This window comes from Elephas maximus, chromosome X (genome assembly GCF_024166365.1).
Source record: "Elephas maximus indicus isolate mEleMax1 chromosome X, mEleMax1 primary haplotype, whole genome shotgun sequence".
Lineage (NCBI taxonomy): Eukaryota > Metazoa > Chordata > Mammalia > Proboscidea > Elephantidae > Elephas > Elephas maximus.
In genome coordinates this window covers 147,687,386-147,710,112 of record NC_064846.1, presented here as the reverse complement: position 1 = coordinate 147,710,112, position 22,727 = coordinate 147,687,386, and positions in this window count along the sequence as shown.

Below are 22,727 nucleotides of genomic sequence, written 5' to 3'. Positions count from 1 at the left end.
GAGCCATAGAGAGTATGAAAACAAATGAATATGGCTGTTTTCCAAACTTTATTTAAGGAGCCCTGGTGATGCAATGGTTAAGTGCTTGGCAGTTATAAAAAAATAACAAAAGGTTGGCAGTTCGAACCCAGCAGCAGCTCCACAGGAGAAAAGACCTGGGGATCTGCTCTAGTAAAGATTACAGGCTAGAAACCCTATGGGGCAATTCTACTTTGTCACATGGAGTCACTACAAGTTGGAATTGGCTCAAAGGTACCCAACAACAACAATGTAGATAATGGAGTCCCTGAGTGTCACGAACAGTTAAGCACTGGACTACTAGCCGAATCATTGGCAGTTCGAACCTAGCCAGAGGTGCCTAGGAAGAAAGGCCTGGTGAGCTGCTTCTGAAAGGTCACAGCCTTGAAAACCCTGTGGAATGCAGTTCTACTTTGTACACATGGGGTCGCCATGAGTTGGAATCAACTCTATGGAAGCTTTTTTTTGTTGTTGTTGTTTTTTAAATGTAGATATTAAGCTGTGTGGCAGGAGGTTTCAGTTCTCAGTATAGAAGAGTGTCTCAGCACTATGCTTTGAATCTTCACTAGAAGTAATAGACTGGTAAAAGAAGAAATAAGTATGGAATGCCATATGAAAATCCCAGATTTTACTAGGGACTCCATGAATGGAAGTCATTTTTCTGTGCTTTCTGAACTACTCCAAAAAACTTATCTGATTGTCAGACCAGTAATTTTCCTGGATGACCTAATGAAACTAAAACTACCCTTTAACTTGGTTTTATCTGTATTTTAAAACTCATTTAATTTTTAAACAGTGGTTAAAAAAGTGTTAGCATGCAAAAAGTAGAATTTTTTTATAATTTTTATTGTGCTAAGTGAAAGTTTACAAATCAAGTCAGTCTCTCACACAAAAACCCATATACACCTTGCTACACACTCCCATTTACTCTGAGACAGCCTGCTCTCTCCCTCCACTCTCTCTTTTCCTGTCCTTTTCGCCAGCTTCTAATCCCCTCCACCCTCCCATCTCCCCTCCAGGCAGGAGATGCCAACATAGTCTCAAGTGTCCACCTGATCCAAGAAGCTCACTCCTCACCAGCATCCCTCTCCAACCCATTGTCCAGTCCAATCCATGTCTGAAGAGTGTGCTTCGGGAATGGTTCCTGTCCTGGGCCAACAGAAGGTCTGGGTGCCATGACCACCGGGGTCCTTCCAGTCTCAGTCAGACCATTAAGTCTGGTCTTATGAGAATTTGGGGTCTGCATCCCACTGCTCTCCTGCTCCCTCAGGAGTTCTCTGTTGCGTTCCCTGTCAGGGCAGTCATCGGTTGTAGCCAGGCACCATCTAGTTCTTCTGGTCTCAGGATGATGTAGTCTCTGGTTCATGTGTCCCTTTCTGTCTCTTGGGCTCCTAACTGCCTTGTGTCCTTGGTGTTCTTCATTCCCCTTTGATCCAGGTGGGTTGAAACCAATTGATGCATCTTAGATGGCTGCTTGCTAGCATTTAAGACCCTAGATGCCATTCTTCAAAGTGGGATGCAGAATGTTTTCTTAACAGATTTTATTATGCCAATTTACTTAGATGTCCCCTGAAACCATGGTCCCCAGACCCCTGCCCATGCTACGCTGGCCTTTGAAGCATTCAATTTATTCAGGAAACTTCTTTGCTTTTGGTTTAGATAGTAGATAAGAACTACTTTAGGTGAAGGGAAAGACAGCACACAATACAGGGGAGGTCAGCACAATTGGACTAGAATTATTTCTTTTAAAACAAAGTATGACACTTTTTTGTTAACCATGTATTCAAAATTATCTCCCATTCTCCAAGCGGTACAGGGTAATATTATAATCAAGTTCTGGTTTCAGTGTAATTGATTAAAGCGAGCAGGGTTTAAAGCTTGCTTTGCCTCTTATTAGCTGTAAATGACCAATAACAAGGTATTGATGACTTTTTGACCCTATAGGACAGAGCAGAACTACCCCAAAGAGTGGCTGGTGGACTTGAACTTCCAACCTTTTGGTTAGCAGCTGAGCTCTTAACCACTGTGTTACCAGGGCTCTGAGTTTTAGCTACCTATCTCTAAATACAGAATAATAAAATATAATTTGCCAGTTTGATAAAGACATTTACTTTTACAGGTCTTTAATCAAATGTCAACTTCTTAGAGGGGAATTCCAGATACTCCTGAAAAACCAACATGCTCTATCACTCTTTCTGTCTTTAACCTTAGTACCCCTTGTTCTCTCTCTTTTTTTCTTCTTTCATTTTTTGTTTCACTGCATTTATTGGGAGCAGTGATGTTTCAGTGGTAGAATTCTCGCCTTCCATGTGGAAGATCGGGGTTTGACTCCTGGCCAGACTAAGACTAGGAAGAAAAGTCTATCAATCTACCTCTGAAAATTAGCCAATGAAAATCTTGCAGATCACAATGATCCCATCTGCAACTGATCGTGGAGATGGTGCAGAACCGGACAGCATTTGGTTCCGTTGTCCGTGGGCCACCATGATCAGAGGCCAATTCGATGGCAGCTAACAAGACTAAATATATTTGTTTATTGTCATTCTATCTCCATGAGGTCAAGGTCTTAGTCTATTTCAAGCACAGCTGTATCCCTATCATCTAGAGACTAGAATGAATAAGTCTTTGACTATCATCATAGCTAACACTTCACTTATTATGTGCCAGGTACTCTTCTAAGTAGTTTGCATAGATTAACTTGTCTAATAACATTAAAGAATGTTGGGCAGAAGGTACTATTATTAATTCCACTTTAAAAGATGAGAATTATGAGGCATAGGCTAAATGACTTACCCAGGACACAGAGCTAGCACGTAACAGAGCCAGGACTTGAGTCCACGCAGTCTGGCTCCAGAAGCCATGCTCTGAACTACTACACTATAGCTGCCTTTCAGACTGATATGTTGCATGAACAAACACACAGAGGTTGTAACTTGAGCCTAGCTTTGATGGCTTTGCCATTCAGACATAGATAAGCATCTGGAACTTTTGGAGACAGAAGTTTATGTCTATGAGGCATTACGTTGCCTTATGGAAACAGCAAATCCTGAGGAAAGAGAGAGTTGGAAACATGACTTGCTCCATCATTGGTGTTCTCACTATTAGAAAAAAAGGTGGTGTTACAGATTGAACAGTATCCCCCCAAAATGTGTGTTAACTTGGCTAAGCATGATTCCCAGTATTGTGTGATTGTTCATTTTGTCATCTGATGTGATTTCCTTTTGTGTTACAAATCCTAACTTCTATGATGTTAACGAGGCAGGGTTAGAGGCAGTTATGTTAATGAGGCAGGATTCAATCTACAAGATTAGGTTGTATCTTGCTTGAATCAATTGCTTTTGAGATATAAAAGAGAGAAGCTAGTAGAGAGAAAAGGGGACCTCATATCACCAAGAAAACAGGGCTAGGAGCAGAGCATATCCTTTGGACCAGGGGTTCCTGCACTGAGAAGCTCCTAGACCAGGGGAAGATTGATGACAAAGACCTTCCCCCAGAGCAAACAGAGAGAGAAAGCCTTCCCCTCGAGCTGACACCCTGAATTTGGACTTCTAGCCTCCTAAACTGTGAGAAAATAAATTTCTGTTTGTTAAAGCTATCCACTTGTGGTATTTCTGTTATAGCAGCACTAGACAACTGAGACAGGTTATATGGGCCAGAATACAATCTCTATTGCTCAGGTTTCACTTGGCCCAACAAAGAGAGGCTTCAGTTGATAGTACCTGAAAGGGCAACTTTCTGACAAAAGTCTCAGAAAGACATCAGTAGCACAGGGAGCACTCCTTGGTAATAAAGCATGGCACAAAGTTGGAGTTTGGAAAGAATCCCTGCCATGCCATCAGGGGACCACACCTTAACACTGTCTAGTATCCACAGTCACCAATCGTTTCCTCAGGGCTAGGGGAGATGTCAGAAGAGGCTCTGAAACTTATTCTTGAATGCAGAGTAGCTAAAGTGAATGGAAGAAATGATGAAGTAGAAGAGCTGAACAGAAGATTTCAAAGGGCGGCTCGAGAAGACAAAGTAAAGTATTATAATGACATGTGCAAAGACCTGGAATTAGAGAACCAAAAGGGAAGAACATACTCAGTATTTCTCAAGGTGAAAGAACTGAAGCAAAACTTCAAGCCTCGAGTTGCAATACCGAAAAACCAAAAAAACCAAACCCAGTGCCGTCGAGTCGATTCCGACTCATAGCGACCCTATAGGCCAGAGTAGAACTGCCCCGTAGAGTTTCCAAGGAGCGCCTGGCGGATTTGAACTGCCAACCCTTTGGTTAGCAGCTGTAGCACTTAACCACTACGCCACCAGGGTTTCCTGCAATACTGAAGTGGGCAAAATATTTAATGATGCAGGAAGCATCAAAAGAAGATGGAAGGAATACACAGAGTCACTAGTAAAAAGAATTGGTTGATGTCCAACCACTTCAGGAGGTAGCATATAATTAAGAACCCACAGTACTGAAGGTAGAAGTCCAAGTTGCACTGAAGGCACTGGCAAAAAAACAAGGCTCCAGGAATTGGGGAATACCAATTGAGATGTTTCAACAAACGGATGCAGTGCTAGAAGCACTCACTCATCTATACCAAGAAATTTGGAAGACAGTTACCTGGCCAACCAACTGGAAAAGATCCATATTTATGCCCATTCCAAAGAAAAATGTTCCAACAGAATGTGGAAATTATAGAACAATATCACTAACATCACATGCAACTAAAACTTTTGCTGAAAATAATTCAAAAGTGGTTGCAGTGACATCGACAGGAGCTGCCAGAAATTCAAACCAAATTCAAAAGAAGATGTGGAACAAGGGATATCACTGCTGATGTCAAATGGGTCTTGGTTGAAAGCAGGGAATACCAGAAAGATGTTTACTTCTGTTTTATTGACTATGCAAAGGCATTCAACTGGGTGGAGCATAACAAATTATGAATAATATTGTGAAGAATGGGAACTCCAGAACACTTAATTGTGCTCATTTAGAACTTGTACATAGACCAAGAGGCAGTTGTTCAAACAGAACAAGGGGATGCTGAGTGGTTCAAAATCAGGAAAAGTATGTGTCAGCATTCTATCCTTTCACCATACTTATTCAATCTGTATGCTGAGCAAATAATCAGAGAAGCTGGACTATATGAAGAAGGTGGCATCAGGGTTGGAGGAAGACTCATCAACAACTTATGATATCCAGATGACACAATCTTGCTTGCTGAAAGTAAAGAGGACTTGAAGCACTTACTGATGAAGATAAAACACTACAGTCTTCAGTATGGATTACTCCTGAACATAAAAAAAAAAAATCCTTACAACTGGACCAATAAGCAACATTATGATAAATGAAGAAAATACTGAAATTGTCAAGGATTTCATTTTACCTGGATCCATGATCAAAGCCCATAGAAGCAGCAGTTAAGACATCAAACGATGTATTTCATTGGGCAAATCTGCCGCAAAAGACCTCTTTAAAGTGTTAAGAAGCAACGATGTCACCTTGAGAACCAAGATGTGCCTAACCCAAGCCATGGTATTTTCAATCGCCTCATATGCATTTGAAAGCTGGACAATGAATAAGGAAGACTGAAGAATTGACACCTCTGAATTATGACGTTAGTGAAGAATATTGAACATACCATGGACTGCCAGAAAAGCAAACAAATCTGTCTTGGAAGAAGTACAGCCAGAATGCTCCTTAGAAGGAAGGATGGTGAGACTTTGTCTCATGTGCTTTGGACATGTTATCATGCTTGGTAAAGTAGAGGGTCAGTGAAAAAGAGAAAGACCCTCAATGAGATGGGTTGACACAGCGGCTTCAACAATAGGCTCAAACACAGAAACAACTGTGAGGATGGCCAAGGACCAGGAAGTGTTTTTTTCTGTTGTTCATAGGGTCACTATGGGTTGGAACTGACTTGATGACACCGAACAATAATAACAGGGAAGCATTATTACTTGTAGTGGCCACATACCACAGAGCAAGGAGGATACGGCTTGGCCATCAGGGTTGCCAGCAGGAGGAGAGTGACAACAGTCACAGAGCAGTAGTAACCTAGCGAAGGAAGATCATGTTAAGAGGTTTCAGCAACAGGTGTCACTGCAGGAAAGAGATAGTCCTACGTCACTATGGAGAAGACCACGTTGATGCCTATGAATATTCATGAGACACACACCCCAAAAAATTATTGGGTCAGGAAAAGGACTTCATAAAAAAAAAAATAGAGAGCTAAAATTCAAATGATTTCTATGGTAGAAGGTTATATTTACCCCAATAGAGTTTTAGTTTTTTAATGGTGGTTTAGCCTTAAGATAATTAGTTTATAACCATTATAGAACTAAGGTCAATGTTACCCTAAGTGTGTGTGTTTGTGTGTGTGTGTGTGCATGTGTGAGAGACAGAGAGAGAAAGAAGAGAGAGAATGTTGATATCTTTAAATCTAGATCATCTTTGGTCTTACAAATTGAGTAAATTAATGCCAATGTAATGGGTTCTTAATAAGAAACGCAGTGGTCTTGGCTATTCCCTGAATTACAGATGCCCTGAAACTGTCTGAAAGTCATTTGGATATGTTTGCTGATAATACACTTGATGAGGAATAAAATTTATTTTTTTGCCTGACAGCTAATTAATGTAATCTTTAAAATATATAAATCCCGTGGTGAGCCCAAATAATTATAATTGAAATGCAGACCTTGCCAGAACTGGGAAAATTAAAATGTAAACAAAATCTGTTAATATATCTAAATTAAAAAAAAAAGGAAAGAAAACCAATTAACTTCTCGAGACAGGGTTTGGTATTTAGAATGAGGAGATTAAATTATGCAGATATCACATTAACACTTGGAATGAAGATGGGGTTGCCCAGCTGCCTTTCAAAGCTTCGTCTTGCTCAGGCTAAAGTTGCTAGAGAGCAGTGAAGCAAGATGCTTAAAAGGCCACAGCTGTGTTCCCTAAATGGTCCACACAGGGATCATAAAATTCCCTGAGGGAATCTTTGGCAACCTGGGGGTAACTAGAAAGGAAGCATGGGGCTAGTAATTAAATCACAAATATTTTTGGGGAGGAGATTATATGTAGATACACATATATAGATACATAGATAAATAGATATAGATAGATACATACATTTATATTCATTTATACAATATCAAGTCAGTCATTTTGAACATTTTAGCAAAGAGCTGAGTAACTTCACCGAGAAATCAGAGGCATGGGACTTGCAATACAATTGCAAACTTTTTAGAATATACACTTTCATATAATGCCTAAGCATCTGGTACATTCAATTAATTTAGTAGGAAAAACAAAACAGCTAAATTAGTCATTTTTTGTTTGTCTGTTTGCCTGAACTGACCAACCAACTCAATCTAGGTCCCCTAGTAGTTCCGTTTTTCTTACGTTTGGCAAATCAGACAAATACGCTTTGCCTCTTCAGGATATTACTATGTGTTTCTCACTTTTCAAATGGTTGCTTTAGCATTGTATAGGTGCCATCACAGCCTCTTCCACTGCACTATTATAAAGAGTTCACTCTAGGAGCAATTTCTGTAGACATACTAACTTAAAGAGGTTACAGGATATCAGTATGGATGGACCTCGTTAGCCAGACAGGAGTAATTCTGAATATCAGATCTGGACCCTGGGAGAAATCTTGTCTTTCTCTAAGACAAGCTGTAGAGTTTTTACCCTGCTACACAACCTTGAGATGACCATGGAAGCTCAGAACTCCAACACGGATGCCATTGCAAAATGTCTATATTATTAATAAGGCAGCTGAAAGAGCAGTCAAGAGATGAGAATGCTTCCAGAGACTGGCATTGACAGAGACAAAAGACATACATCTTATTCTGATTATTCTGGCTTCTTAGGCCAGAGGAAAGGGAACTATTCAGAAAAACACAAGGTTTATGGAATTTGTCTGATATTATTACATCTATTCCCCCAAAGGAACAAAAGGGCTCAGAACGGGGGAAGAATTGGAGGTAGAATAATTTCTTGTCAAGTACTATACTTGAAGAACAAACTGATAAGATGAACAGTTAAGGAATGTATTAATTCTTTTAGCAAATATTTGTTATGCTAGGCTTGGGGTTACTGGGGTGAGCAAAATCAGATAAGGCCCCTGCTCCAGTGGAATTACAGCCTAGAAAGGTGCAGACCTTCACTGAATAATTACTCTGATGGAAAGGAGCAGAGTTCTATGAAAATCTATTATGAAGGAAGCAGACCTAGAATAGGGGCATCAGCAAAGTAATTTAGAGCTTGGAATATGGCTATACTAAACCCTACTTAAACTGGAATGAGGGCATACCTCATTCAGTCTTTAAGTTAATCATATCGCCCAAAACTTGTGTAATAACCCTGCTCTCCAGAGATATAACTGTGAAGCTCTTCTTACACTAACGACTGCAAAATTTCTCATTCTTTGTGAGAATTTGGATCTGTGAATGGGAAACAAAGTATGGTGGCATGCCATGCCATAATTTTAGAGATGGAGACCTTTGTAAATTAATTACGTATACTTTGCCACTATTAATATACACAAATAACTAGAAAGTTCCTAGCAGTAAAAATTATTGGTAGAGAATTATTCCTGAAAGTTTCCCTAAGGAATTATTCCTTATAGGTTCCCTTGTTTGATGCTAATCTGAGGACCCTGTTTTCTGGATTAGAAATAAGAACATGTATGTATGTGCAGCGGATGACTCTTATTTTTCTACTTTCAAAGTCTGCTCATACAAAACTCGTGTTTCATGATGGAGCTAGTATAACAGGTAAAAATCCAATTTCACATGGTCAATGTGCTGGAAAGGTAACATTTTTATTTCTATTATTTATTTATTTACAGTGGGTAGTGGAAATTTATCTTAACCCATTCAATTCCCTCCCCCTCCCCATTCCTGCTTTTCCCTCAGGGAGATCATAGATTGCCACATCACAGGAAAGGGGTTTTGGGCTGAGTAATCTATACACAGTTAAGCAATCGAATATTAACTAAAAGGTTGGTGGTTCAAATCTACCCAGAGACCCCTCGAAAGAAGGGCCTGGGTGGTCACAGCCTATGGAGTACAGTTCTACTCTGCAACACATGGGGTCCCCATTAGTGGGAATCAACTTGAAGGCAACTGGTTTTATTTTCTGTTTGTTTGTTTTGTTTTAATCTATGCACACTGTCATCTCCCGAGATGTCCCTGTTTCCATCTGGTCTTTGGTCCCCATGTGTCATAGCCAAGTCCTATTCCCAACTTAAAGCCAACTTCAGTTTGGCATTTTCTATGCCATTGGGGACACATGGAGCCCTGGTGGCACATTGATTAAGAGCTACGGCTGCTAACCAGAAAGTTGGCAGTTCGAATCTACCAGCTGCTCCCTGGAAAACCCCATGGGGCAGTTCTACTCTGTCCTATAGGATCGCTATGAGTCATAATCAACTCGATGGCAATGGGTTTGGTTTTGTGGACACATGGAACTTATCTTCTTCTTTTCCATCCTCTAGTACAGAGTTGGAAACCCTGGTGGTGTAATGGTTAAGAGCTATGGCTGCTAACTAAAAGTCGGCAGTTTGAATCACCAGGCGCTCCTTGGAAACCCTATGGGGCAGTTCTACTCTGTCCTATAGGGTCACCATGAGTCAGAATCCACTCGACGGCAACGGGTTTTTTTTTTTTAAGTACATAGTAACTCTCTGATACACTCTCAGTCCCATATGCTGAGACATCCAAAGCAGCCATTTCTAAATCTCTGCAGTCGTGCTGCCCTCTAGAGTCTCCTGGAGAAGGGATCCCAGGTTCCCTGTGTTCTTGGTCCTATGAACTATCTGGATTTCCCTTAACTCCCCACATTCCATATGAGGGTGAGCTTGAAAGAAGTGCAGCACTCAAATCTTACCTTTCTGAGGGGTCAACACTGACTCTTCAGTCAATGCTTCCCGTAGAGATTTCCCTCAATCTCACTAGCCTGGGTGTTTTTTTTTTAGTCTTGCAGTGGGAAGATTTGTTCTGAACCATTATGTAATTTTTCTGCCATGAGTCCCCTTTATCAAAAGCCCTTCTCGGCTTCTACTGCAGCATCCATTTTTGGGGACATAGATGCTCCATTTTCTAGCTTCCCTAATGGGACAAGGACCACCAGGAATCACAGGTAACTGGATATGCCATTGATTAATAATAGAAAACCTTATCTCAACTTTTTAAAAAAGTATTTTTGAAGATTATTAATGAGAGGATTCAAATCTCAAGCAAACCAAACAATCCTATTCAACAACAAAACAGTTTCATGCAGGTTTTTAAAGAATCTCTGTAAAGAGAAGTCCCACTCAGGTAACAGGAACTTTATGTTTTCACAGAGGAGCTATGGGACTGAATGTTTACCCAAGGTCAAGGTGCCTTTGGGTGGACCTGAACCTCCAAACTTTTGGTTAGCAATTGAGCACGTTAACTGTTTATACCACCCAGGGATCCTGGAGCTCAGTGTAAGAATTACTAATTTAGTCCACAGCATGCAAATTAATTGACTTGACTCTTTTTTAATTTTGTTTATTATTTATTTTGTTGTTGTTGAGAATATATGCAGCAAAACATACACCAAATCAACATACAATTTAGTGACACCGATCACATTCTTCGAGTTGTTCCTATCTCATTAACATAAACTCACTGCCCCCTAAGGTTACTATCTAATCTTTTGAGTTGCTATTGTCAATTTGATCCCATATAGATAGTTCTTAAAAGAGCATAATGCTCAATGCAGACCTTTTTTTATTAGTTAAGCTAAACTATTGTTCGGTTTTAAGATGACTTCAGGGGCTATTTTTGGTTTAAGGTTTAAAGACTATCACAGGGCAATAGTTTCAGGGGTTCATCCAGCCCCCATGGCTCCAGAAAGTCTAGAGTCCATGAGAATTTGAAATTCTGTTCTGCATTTCCCCCTTTTAATCAGGTTTCTTCTGTAGAATCTTTGATTAAAATGTTCAGTAATAGTAGACAGGCACCATCCAGGTCTTCTGGTCTCATGGCAAATGAGGCAGCTGTTCAAGGAGCCAATTAGCCAGACATTCCATATACTCCTCCTGTTCCTGACTCTCCTTCTTCCTCTGTTGCTCCAGGTTAATAGAGACCAATTGTTGTGCCTTGAATGGCTGCTAACAAGCTTTTAAGACTGCAGACACTATGCAACAAACCACAAGGTAGAACAGATGCACTAAACACGTTATTAGGCCAATTAACTGGGATGGTACATGAAACAATGATCCTAAACCTCCAAACCAAGGAACCAAATCCCATGAGGTTTTTGGTTGTATATAAGCAGCCTCAGCAGTTAGTCTGTTTGTTGTTGTTGTAAGTATATCTATCACACAACTTTTGCCAGTTCAACTTTTTATAGATGTACAACTTATTGATAGCAATTACAATAATCGGCTGTACAGCCTTACCCTTAATCAATATGATTTTTCCATCATCGTTCACCAGCTTTTCCCCCCTCTCTCCCACCCCTGGTAACCACTAATAAATCCCAGTCTCTAAACACTTGCCTTTTCTTGTCTTTTTATAGAAGTGAGGTCATATAATATTTGGCCTTCTGTGACTGACCTATTTCACTCAGCATAATATCTTCCATCTGTGGTATCTTAATAATCAGGGAGTCACTAATCAAACTGTGTTTTTGCAAGAACTTTTACTAAAATCCTTTAGGTAGATGTACATTTTTTGAGGACTATGGAGGTAATGTGAATCCACCAGCAGCTCCTTGGAAACCCTATGGGGCAGTTCTACTCTGTCCTGTAGGGTCACTATGAGTCAGAATTGACTCGACGGCAACGGGTTTTTGGATAGAAGTAATGAGTCCCTGGGTGACAGAAATGGTTAAGTGCTCAACTACTAGCCGAAATGTTGTGCTTTGAACCCACCCAGGGCTGCCTCGGAAGGCAGGCATTGGCGATCTGCTTCCAAAAGGCCACACCCTTGAAAATCCTAGGGAGCAGTTCTACTCCACACATGGGGTTGCCGTGAATTGGAATCAACTTGATAGCAACTAATAACAACAACAATAGAGGTAATATATTTGATATTACTTGTAAATTTTAGAGAATGTCTGTATAAGTCTGGGGTTAATAAGTATACAAGGTTAAGGAAATAAGGGGTTTAACACAGCAATTAGAGATTAAGATGAGAATTAGGGGAGTAAATGTCTGAAAAGATGCAGATGAAGGATCAGAAAAACCATTGTAATGACATCAGCCTGAAGCCTTATAGTGAGTGAAGCAGCTACCAATCCTGGGGGATACCCAAGAAACTTCCATTAAAAAAAAACAGTGGGAGTCCATTGAGTGGTCTAGAACTAGTTGTCTGCCACATCTGACTGTCGTGATGGGGTGAGCAATAATGGCTTCTGCTTCATTTCCACTTTCCAGCTTTCACAAGAGTTCCTTTCATTGGTAAAGTCTAACCCAGGACTATAGAGGGAAGGTACTTCTGAGAAATAGTTCCCAGATTTAGGACGGTCCAAAAACCAAACCAAACCAGTTGCTCTTAGAGATCCCAGATGTGTCACGGTAGAACTGAGCTCTGTAGGGTTTTCAATGACTGATTATTTAGAAGTAGATCGCCAGGCCTTTCTTCAGAGGAACCTCTGGGTGGACTGGAACTGCCAACCTTCTGGTTGGTTAGCAGCCAAATGCTTAACAATTTACGCCACTCAGGGACCCCCAGTTGTCATTGAGTTGATTCCTATTCATGGCGACTCGATGTGTGGCAGAACTGTGCTCCATAGGGTTTTCAGTGGCTGATTTTTCTGGAGTAGGTCGCCAGGCCTCTCTTCTGAGGCACACCTCCGCATGGACTCAAACCTCCAACCTTTCAGCTATTAGCTGGGTGTGTTAACCATTTACACAAGCCTGCACGATGCAAATATCCTTTTTGAGGGATCACCTTGCACTCACTGTTGACAGCAGGTGAGGATGGACAGCTTAAAGTCTCAGGAGATTTCAGTGTTAAAACTATAATTCATAAGGCCAGGTGAGGATGGGCAACTATTCTCAGGAGAATTCACACTATTATAATTGCTTCATCATAAGGAAATGTGAGGATGGGTACCTTAAAACTTCATGAGATTTTACAGTGTTATAACTGCCTTATCATAAGAACTCGTCCACAATGAAAAAGAACAGGGGAAGACCACTGTCATCCTTCTTACATTCAGATGATAAGACATGCCATTTCCGAGAAGAAAAAGAAAGAGAAGCTTGACTAACATATTAAAAAAGAAATGTTCTCTCAGGAAACTCATATTTGATATGCTCTACCACTGCTGCAGTCTTAAAGCCAAGTGTGGAAATGACAGATGGACATCTCAAAGGTAATACACATGTATCAGGTATAAGATGGTCAAGCTAAAAACTTCAATTGTGCATAAAACGGATCACTTAATTTACTTTTCTTGAACTAAACTTATTTTCTATCTGACAGTACTATTTTATTTTAAGGTAGAAAATATAATCTGATACAATTCTGGGTATATAGTTATTTCAGGGTTATAAACAGTTAATTCACGATTTTCCTTCCTCTCCCTATCCACAGGAGTCCATTTAACTTTCAAGGCCCCTACATGGTACCCTTGCTTCACAGTGAAATATCTACTGTCTAGTCCTTCTTCATCTATTTTGGTATCTCTCTAAAATATTCTTGATTTTGCTTGGTTTTAGTCAAGGTAGAATAACCAGTGTTTCTCAAGCTCTCAGTGACGAAGAACCAGTTTTTATTATTTTCAATTTTGCATAGACCAATACTTGTACAAAATACAATAAACATAAATTACTAGAAAACTGAAATTAGAATAAAATAAAGTAAAAAAAAATACAAATCTAGATTTGTTTTTTATTAGATTCAACAGATGTAAAATTTCCCTTTCGAATTGCTATAACAATCTCAACAAACTTTCTCTCAATTTTTGTACTTAATTTCATCATAGATTGGTATCAAACAGTTGGCAGACCAGAGCCATGAAGTACATTTTGATGAACACTGGGCTAAGCTATGCTGAAATAACAAATAAAATATGAAATTCCAGTGACTTATAAAAATAAAAGTTTATTTTTTGTTTATGTCAAGTCTAATGTGGTTTTTCCTGGTCTGAACTTTCCTGGGCAGTTCTCTTCCAAATAATGATGGCGGATACATTTTCCTTTCCCCTTTTGCTGTTGTCTTCAGTATGTAGTCTCTTACATTACAACAGGAGGAGAATATGGGAAGGCACACCTAATACTTAGCCACTTAATCCAAAAGTGATTTATACCACTTCTGCTCTGATCCTCATGCCAAAATTTGTCACATGGCCAACTTAACTGCAAGGGAATCTGGGAAGTGTAAAGGAATACACAAATATTGGTGAACCCTAGCAATATCTTCACACATATGCTCTGTGACACTCTTGTCCGCATTGTAAAGCCCCTTTAGGCTGCTGGCTCTCCTTCAACCAATGCTACATCCCTTCAAAGATTATGCACAATTTTTAAATGTTCTGTGGGCATTTAAAATGCAATTCATGGGGTCAATGGGAAATTCATGTGGTCTGTCTTGAGCTGAGCCTGTTTAGACATGGCAGGCTGCTACTTCTCTGTGGCTGCTATGCCATTCTGGCTTTGGCAAACTTCTGTGAATTTTCACACATAAACTCGTCCATATTGGTCTCCTTGGCATTCAGGATTCCATATATTTCTGGGGAGTATATTATCCCACCTGTGATTCTGTTGAAGAGGTTGTGTTGTTGCAGAAATAGGCCCCTTTCATGGACACTTTCAGTCTAACTCTTTTGCTTTCCTTTTGACTTTCCTCTATCTCACCAGCCTTTGGAATCTTTATAAAATCTAAAGTAAGAAAAGTGGCTTTTTAATCACCATTATGTGTTCTTCTTAAATGTTATTTACAGAATATATTTTAATTTTTGGTAGTAAAAAACACTTTACTTTGAGATTTTTGAGGCTCCCAACCCTTTCTTTTTTTAAACCTACTACCTCTTCCATAAGTTCAAATATCTATTTTGACATTCCACTCGTGGTTAGGAGGTAGAAGGATATGTAAGAGCAAATGGTAACAATAATTACAAACAGGATACAATAAAATAATTATATTTGCATACATCTATAAAGCTACTGAAGAACAACAGATGCAGAGGTGCCTTGAACTAAATTCAAGAGAGGGACAAGCTCCTTATAGGTGAACAAAGAATCACACTTGAAGGATGTGAGTGGTCAGAGGAGCAGGCCTAACAGAGATGGAGAGACTTTGTAGGATGAGGAAAACACATCTGATATTTTAATAACATTGTTGGCTGGCAAGACGGATTAGGAATTGGAAGAGCTCCAAATGCAAAAATAAATCATTTGGTCCCATCTTCTAAGAATTTCCATTCATGCCCTAAGCATTTTACTAGGTAAACAGCAGAGAAAGCAGTAGAATTTGCAGTGGAGGTGAAGTTGGAAAGCAAAAAGAGCTTGTATAGTGTTCTGGTGCCTAGATTCCAGGCCCCTGCTGGAGTTGAATCTAAAGACGAATAAAAAACAACTAAAGTTACAAGCCAATCCCCTCCTAGCTCAATTCTTAACAAGAAAAAAAAATTAACCTTTCAAGTTGAGGGCTGGACTAAGATCAGAATGAAATCTCCTTATTCCTATCTGAAACTGTAGGTGAAATTATATTAACTAAAGCTGCACTCCAGCCCTATGTCAATTCCTGATAGACTCTGACGTACAGGCCTTTTACCCTAGCTGCCTTTTAGGATAAAGAATTCCCCCTTTCCAGGAAAAAAATGAAACAAAACAAAAAAAGATTATTATCTTCAGTCGCCTTATTATTTTAGACACGCAGTTTGGCATACAGTAAAAAAAAAAAAAAAAGGACATGTAAAGAAGTAGGAAAATGTAATTCATAATCAGGAGATATTAAAACAACAGTCAACAGAAGCAGACACATGGATAACATAGATCTTGGAATTAGCAGACAAGTACTTTAAAACAACTATAATAAATGTGTTTAATAACTTCAAGAAAAGATGGAAAGAATGGGTGAAGAGATAGGGGAATCTCTTTCATAGAAGAGCTATGAAAACTCTAAAAATAAGAAAATGGAAAACTCTCGAACTGGAAACAAAACACATGAAATGAAAAAATACACTGGAAACAAAAGAAGAAAGGAACAGTACATTTAAGACAAGTTAACAGCAATTATCCAAAATGAACTACAGGGAAAAAAAAAGCATTAGATAAATAAATTATGGTATATTCACACAATGGAACACTACACATCGATAAAGAACAATGATGAATCCGTGAAACATTTCATAACATGGAGGAATCTGGAAGGCATTATGCTGAGTGAAGTTACTCAGTTGCAAAAGGACAAATATTGTATGAGACCACTACTATAAAAACTCAAGAAATAGTTTAAACTGAGAAGAGAATATTCTTTGATGGTTATGAGGGTGGGGACGGAGAAGGGTTTTCACTAATTAGATAGTAGATAAGAACTATTCTAGGTGAAGGGAAAGACAACACACAATACAGGGAAGGTCAGCACAACTGGACTAAACCAAAAGCAAAGAAGTTTCCTGAATAAACTGAATGTGTCGAAGGCCAGCATAGCAGGGGCAGGGGTTTGGGGACCATGGTTTCAGGGGACATCTAAGTCAACTGGCATAATAAAATCTATTAAGAAAACATCCTGCATCCCACTTTGGAGAGTGGCATCTGGGCTCTTAAACGCTAGCAAGCAGCCATCTAAAATGCATCAACTGGTTTCAACCCACCTGGAGCAAAGGGGAATGAAGAACACCAAAGACACAAGGTAATTATGAGCCCAAGAGCCAGAAAGGTCCACAGAAACCAGAGGCTACAACGGCCTGAGACCAGAAGAACTAGATGGTGCCCGGCTACAACCGATGACTGCCCTGACAGGGAACACAACAGAGAACCCCTGAAGGACCAGGAGAGCAGTGGGATATAGACCTCAAATTCTCGTAAAAAGACCAGACTTAATGGTCTGACTGAGACTAGAAGGACCCTGGAGGTCATGGTCCCCAGACCTTCTGTTAGCCCAAGACAGGAACCATTCCCAAAGCCAACTCTTCAGACAGGGATTGGACTGGACTATGGCATAAAAAATGATACTGGTGAAAAGTAAGCTTCTTGGATCAAGTAGACACATGAGACTATGTGGGCAGCTCCTGTCTGGAGAGGAGATGAGAGGGCAGAGGGGGTCAGAAGCTGGCCGAACGGACACGAAAATAGAGAGTGGAGGGAAGGAGTGTTGTGTCTCATTAGAGGGAGAGCAACTAGGAGTATATACCCAGTGCCGTCAAGTCGATTCCTACTTGTATATAGCAAGGTGTATATAACTTTTTGTATGAGAGGCTGACTTGGTTTGTAAACTTTCACTTAAAGCACAATAAAAATTAAAAAAAAGGAAATTCCAAAAATAAATAAATAAAGCATTAGTAAATAGGAACAACATATATATGTAGCTAGAATTTCAAAAGGAGAGGAGAGAGAGACAACGGAGCAGGAAAAATAAAAAATAACGGCTCCAAATTATCCATATTTGAAGGAAAAGCATCAACATACAAATCCAGGAAGCTCAGTAAATCCCAAGTAAGATAAAAGTAAAGAAAATCACGGTTAGCCACATCATAGTCAAACTTCTAAAAACGAAAATAAAGGAAAAAAAACCCTAAAAGCAGCTGGAGGAAAGACGATTAGAATTAAAAATAACTTCTAATCAGAAACAGTGAAAACCAGAAGACAATGGAATGGCTTCTGTCTAAGTACTTGAAAAAAAAAAAAGAGGAGTCTATATAGAATTCTACGTTCAGTGAAAATACTCTTAAAATAAAAGGTTAAATAAAGACATACCAAACACATAAAAATTGAAAGAATTATTCATCAACAGGCCTGCACTGTGAGAAATGTTAAAGGAAGATCTTCAGGCTTACAGGAAATTGTATCATTTGGAAAGTCAACTCTACAGTAAGAAATGAAGAGTTCTGGAGGGTAATTTTGTGGGTAAGTATGAAATATATTTTCTCTCCTTTTTCTTATTTTTTTATAAATGACAACTGATTGAAGAATATGGTAACAATCAATTGTGGGGTTACAAGAGATGCAGATGTAAAATATACAACCACAATAACAAAATGGCTGTGAAAGTCAAATGGAATAATTAAGCCATTGCAAAAATTCTGACATTGTACTTGAACTGATATAATATTTACTCAAGGTTAGACTATGATAAGTTACATATGCATATTTTAATACTTAAATAACTAAAAAATATGGTTAAAGAGGCAACTAACAAAAAATCCATTGCCATCGAGTTGATTCTGACTCATAGCGACCCTATAGGACAAAGTAGAACTGCCCTATGGGGTTTCCAAGCAGCAGCTGATGGACTCGAACTGCCAACCTTTTGGTTAGCAGCTGTAGCTATTAACAATTGCACCCCCAGGGCTTGGAAGACTAAAAATATTCAATCCAAAAAATGTCAGAGAAGTATAACAAAAGAACAAATGTGACAAATAGAAGGATGATAGACATAAGGCCAGCCGTATCAATAATTAATGTAAATAAAAATAAATTAAACACTCCAACTAAAAGACTTAGATTATCAGAATGAATAGAACAAAAAACATCAAATTATATTTAAGAAACACATTTTTAATATAAAGACATGTTAATTGAAAGTAAAAAGAGGAAAAATTAAATACTAAGCAAATACTTGTTCAGCATACAGATTAAATAGGTATGGTGAAAGAATACAACCCTGATGCACACCTTTCCTGACTTTAAACCAATCAGCATCCCCTTGTTCTGTCTGAACAACTGCCTCTTGATCTATGTAAGGGTTCCTCATGAGCACAATTAAGTGTTCTGGAATTCCCATTCTTCACAATGTTATCCATAGTTTGTTCTCATCCACACAGTCAAATGCCTTTGCATAGTCAATAAAACACAGGTAAACATCTTTCTGGTATTCTCTGCTTTCAGCCAGGATCCATCTGACATCAGCAATGATATCCCTGGTTCCACGTCCTCTTCTGAAACCGGTCTCAATTTCTGGCAGTTCCCTGTCAATATACTGCTGCAGCCGTTTTTGAATGATCTTCAGCAGAATTTTGCTTCCGTGTGATGTTAATGATATTGTTCTATAATTTCCACATTCGGTTGGATCACCTTTCTTGGGAATAGGCATAAATATGGATCTCTTCCAGTCAGTTGGCCAGGAAGCTGTCTTCCATATTTCTTGGCATAGATGAGTGAGCAGCTCCAGCGCTGCATCTGTTTGTTGAAACATCTCAATTGATATTCCATCAATTCCTGGAGCCTTGTTTTTCACCAATGCCTTCAGAGCAGCTTGGACTTCTTCCTTCAGTACCATCGGTTCCTGATCATATGCCACCTCTTGAAATGGTTAAATATCAACTAATTCTTTTTGGTATAATGACTCTGTGTATTCCTTCCATCTTCTTTTGATGCTTCCTGCATCATTTAATATTTTCCCCATGGAATCCTTCACTATTGCAACTCGAGGCTTGAATTTTTTCTTCAGTTCTTTCAGCTTGAGAAACGTCGACCGTGTTCCTCCCTTTTTGGTTTTCCATCTCCAGCTGTTTGCACATGTCATTATACTACTTTATTTTGTCTTCTCGAGAGACCCTTGGAAATATTCTGTTCAGTTCTTTTACTTCATGAATTCTTCCTTTTGCTTTAGCTGCTCGAAGCTCAAGAGCAAATTTCAGAGTCTCCTCTGACATTCACCTTGGTTTTTTCTTTCTTTCCTGTCTTTTCAGTGACCTCTTGCTTTCTTCATGGATGATGTCCTTGATGTCATCCCACAACTCATCTGGTCTTCGGTCACTAGTGTTCAATGTGTCAAATCTATGCTGAACAAATAATACGAGAAGCTGGACTATACGAAGAAGAACGGGGCATCAAGATTGGAGGAAGACTCATTAACAACCTGCGTTATGCAGTTGACATAACCTTGCTTTGCTGAAAGTGAAGAGGACTTGAAGCACTTACTAATGAAGATCAAAGACCACAGCCTTCAGTATGGATTGCACCTCAACATTAAGAAAACAAAAATCCTTACAACTGGACCAATGAGCGACATCACAATAAACAGAGAAAAGATTGAAGTTGTCAAGGATTTCATTTTACTTGGATCCACAATCAACAGCCATGGAAGCAGCAGTCAAGAAATCAAAAGACGCATTGCATTGGGCAAATCTGCTGCAAAGGACCTCTTCAAAGTGTTGAAGAGCAAAGATGTCACCCTGAAGACTAAGGTGCGCCTGGCCCAAGCCATGGTATTTTCAATCTCATCATATGCATGTGAAAGCTGGACAATGAATAAGGAAGACCAAAGAAGGGTGGAAGCCTTTGAATTGTGGTGTTGGCGAAGAATACTGAATATACCATGGACTGCCAAAAGAACGAACAAATCTGTCTTAGAAGAAGTACAACCAGAATGCTCCTTAGAAGTAAGGATGGCGAGACTGTGCCTTACATACTTTGGGCATGTTGTCAGGAGGGATCAGTCCCTGAAGAAGGACATCATGCTTGGCCGAGTACAGGGTCAGCGGAAAAGAGGAAGACCCTCAATGAGGTGGATTGACACAGTGGCTGCAACAATGAGCTCAAGCATAACAACAATTGTAAGGATGACGCAGGACCGGGCAGTGTTTCGTTCTGTTGTGCATAGGGTAGCTATGAGTTGGAACCGACTCCATGACACCTAACAACAACAACAACAAAGCAAATATATTAAGCATAAATAGGTTGGTAAAGCTATATAAATATCACACAAAATAAACTTCAAAGCAGAGTATTAACAGAGATGAAGGTCATTTCATAATGATTTATCAAGAAAAAAAAAGTTCTAAATATATACGTACCTAATAACACTACTTCATAATACCCAGTGCCGTCGAGTCTATTTTAATAGCACATTAAGCAAAAATTGACAGAAAAAAAAAAGAGAAGCAGTTTGTGCAGTAGTCACACCCCTTGCTACGAAGGTCTATCATATGCACAATGTCAATATTTTATTACAAAAAAGTATTGAAATTGACAGGAAAATTAACTTTGAGTAATATTAGGATAATACTAACACCAGAATAATAGAATACTAAAGCTGGAGAAGACCTAGAAGACCACTCATTTCAGATTATGCATATTACGTTCATGTCTGCAGGCTCTAAATTATCTGACCCCACTACCCCTCTGACCCATCTCCTACCATTTTTATCCTTGTTCATTAAGTTCCAGCCACAATGATTTCTTTGCTGTTCCTTGAACCCATTAAACACACTTTCTGCCCCAGGGCCTTTGCATGTGCTGTTGCTTTTGGCTGGAACACTCTTCCCCAAGATACTTAAAGGATTTGTTCCCTCAAGCCCTTGAAGTTCCTCTGAGGGGAGAAAGTATTTTCTGATTACTTTATTATAAAATAACACACACATACACATGCCCCTACAGAGCTTCATATGCCTCTAATCATAATGATTATCAACACCAAACATTACACACACACACACACACAATTAGGGTCTGTCTTCCCCTATAGGATGTAAGTCTATGAAAGTAGTAGGGACTTCGTTTTGGTCACTGCAGAATCTGATGTGCCGAGAACAATGCTGAATCAATGTAAGAATACGTGAAGCTTGTGGTGGGCACCACTACCTAAACAGTCGACTTTAGGTAATAAATACTTTTCTAGAACAGACTCTTCTAGGACTTTCAGTAATGCCAAGTGGTTATTTTTTGTATAGAAAATTAAATCTATAATAGCAGTATTGGTATGAATGCTTATCCACCAAACACATTGTCTTAGTCATCTACTGCTGCTATAACAGAAATACCACAAGTGGACGGCTTTACGAAAGAGAAGTTTATTCTCTCACAGTCCAGTACTCTAGAAGTCCAAATTCAGGGCACCGGCTCCAAGGGAAGGTTTTCTCTCTCTGTCAGCTCTGGAGGATGGTCCTTGTCATCAGTCTTTCTTTGGTCTGGGAGCATCTCAGTGCAGGAACCCCAGGTCCAAAGGATGCACTCTGCTCCCGGCACTGCTTCCTCGGTGGTATGAGGCCCCCATGTCTCTCTGCTAACTCCTCTCTTTTATATCTCAAAAGAGATTGGCTTAAGACACTAATCGTGTAGATCTCATCAATATAACTGCCACTAATCCATCTTATTACATCATAGTGACAGGATTTATGACACACGAGGAAATAATATAAAATGACAAAATGCTAGACAATAATGTAATACTGAGAATCATGACATAGCCAAGTTAACAGATATTTTTGGGGGACACAATTCAATCCATGGCACACAGGCTATACTCATCAATCTGCCCATCTCTAGAAAATAGGCTTCACTGCAGTATAAGGATGCTGGAATCTTATACAGTGTTTTCCTTTAGTCTCAGATCCTACCTTGTCTCTCATCTATCAGTCAGGACAAACAAGGATCTAGGACACTTTGGTGTCAGCGTCTTTGGTTTTAAACTTCAGTCTGTCTTTTAAGATGTATTTTCTCAAAGGGGCTACTTTTCTCTCTTAATCATCACAAGATATTTGAAGCACAGACATCTGACCAAAGAACCAATTATTAGTAGTGGCAGTACGTTTTTACCCACAGCAGGTATCATGCTGTGGAAATATCTGGATG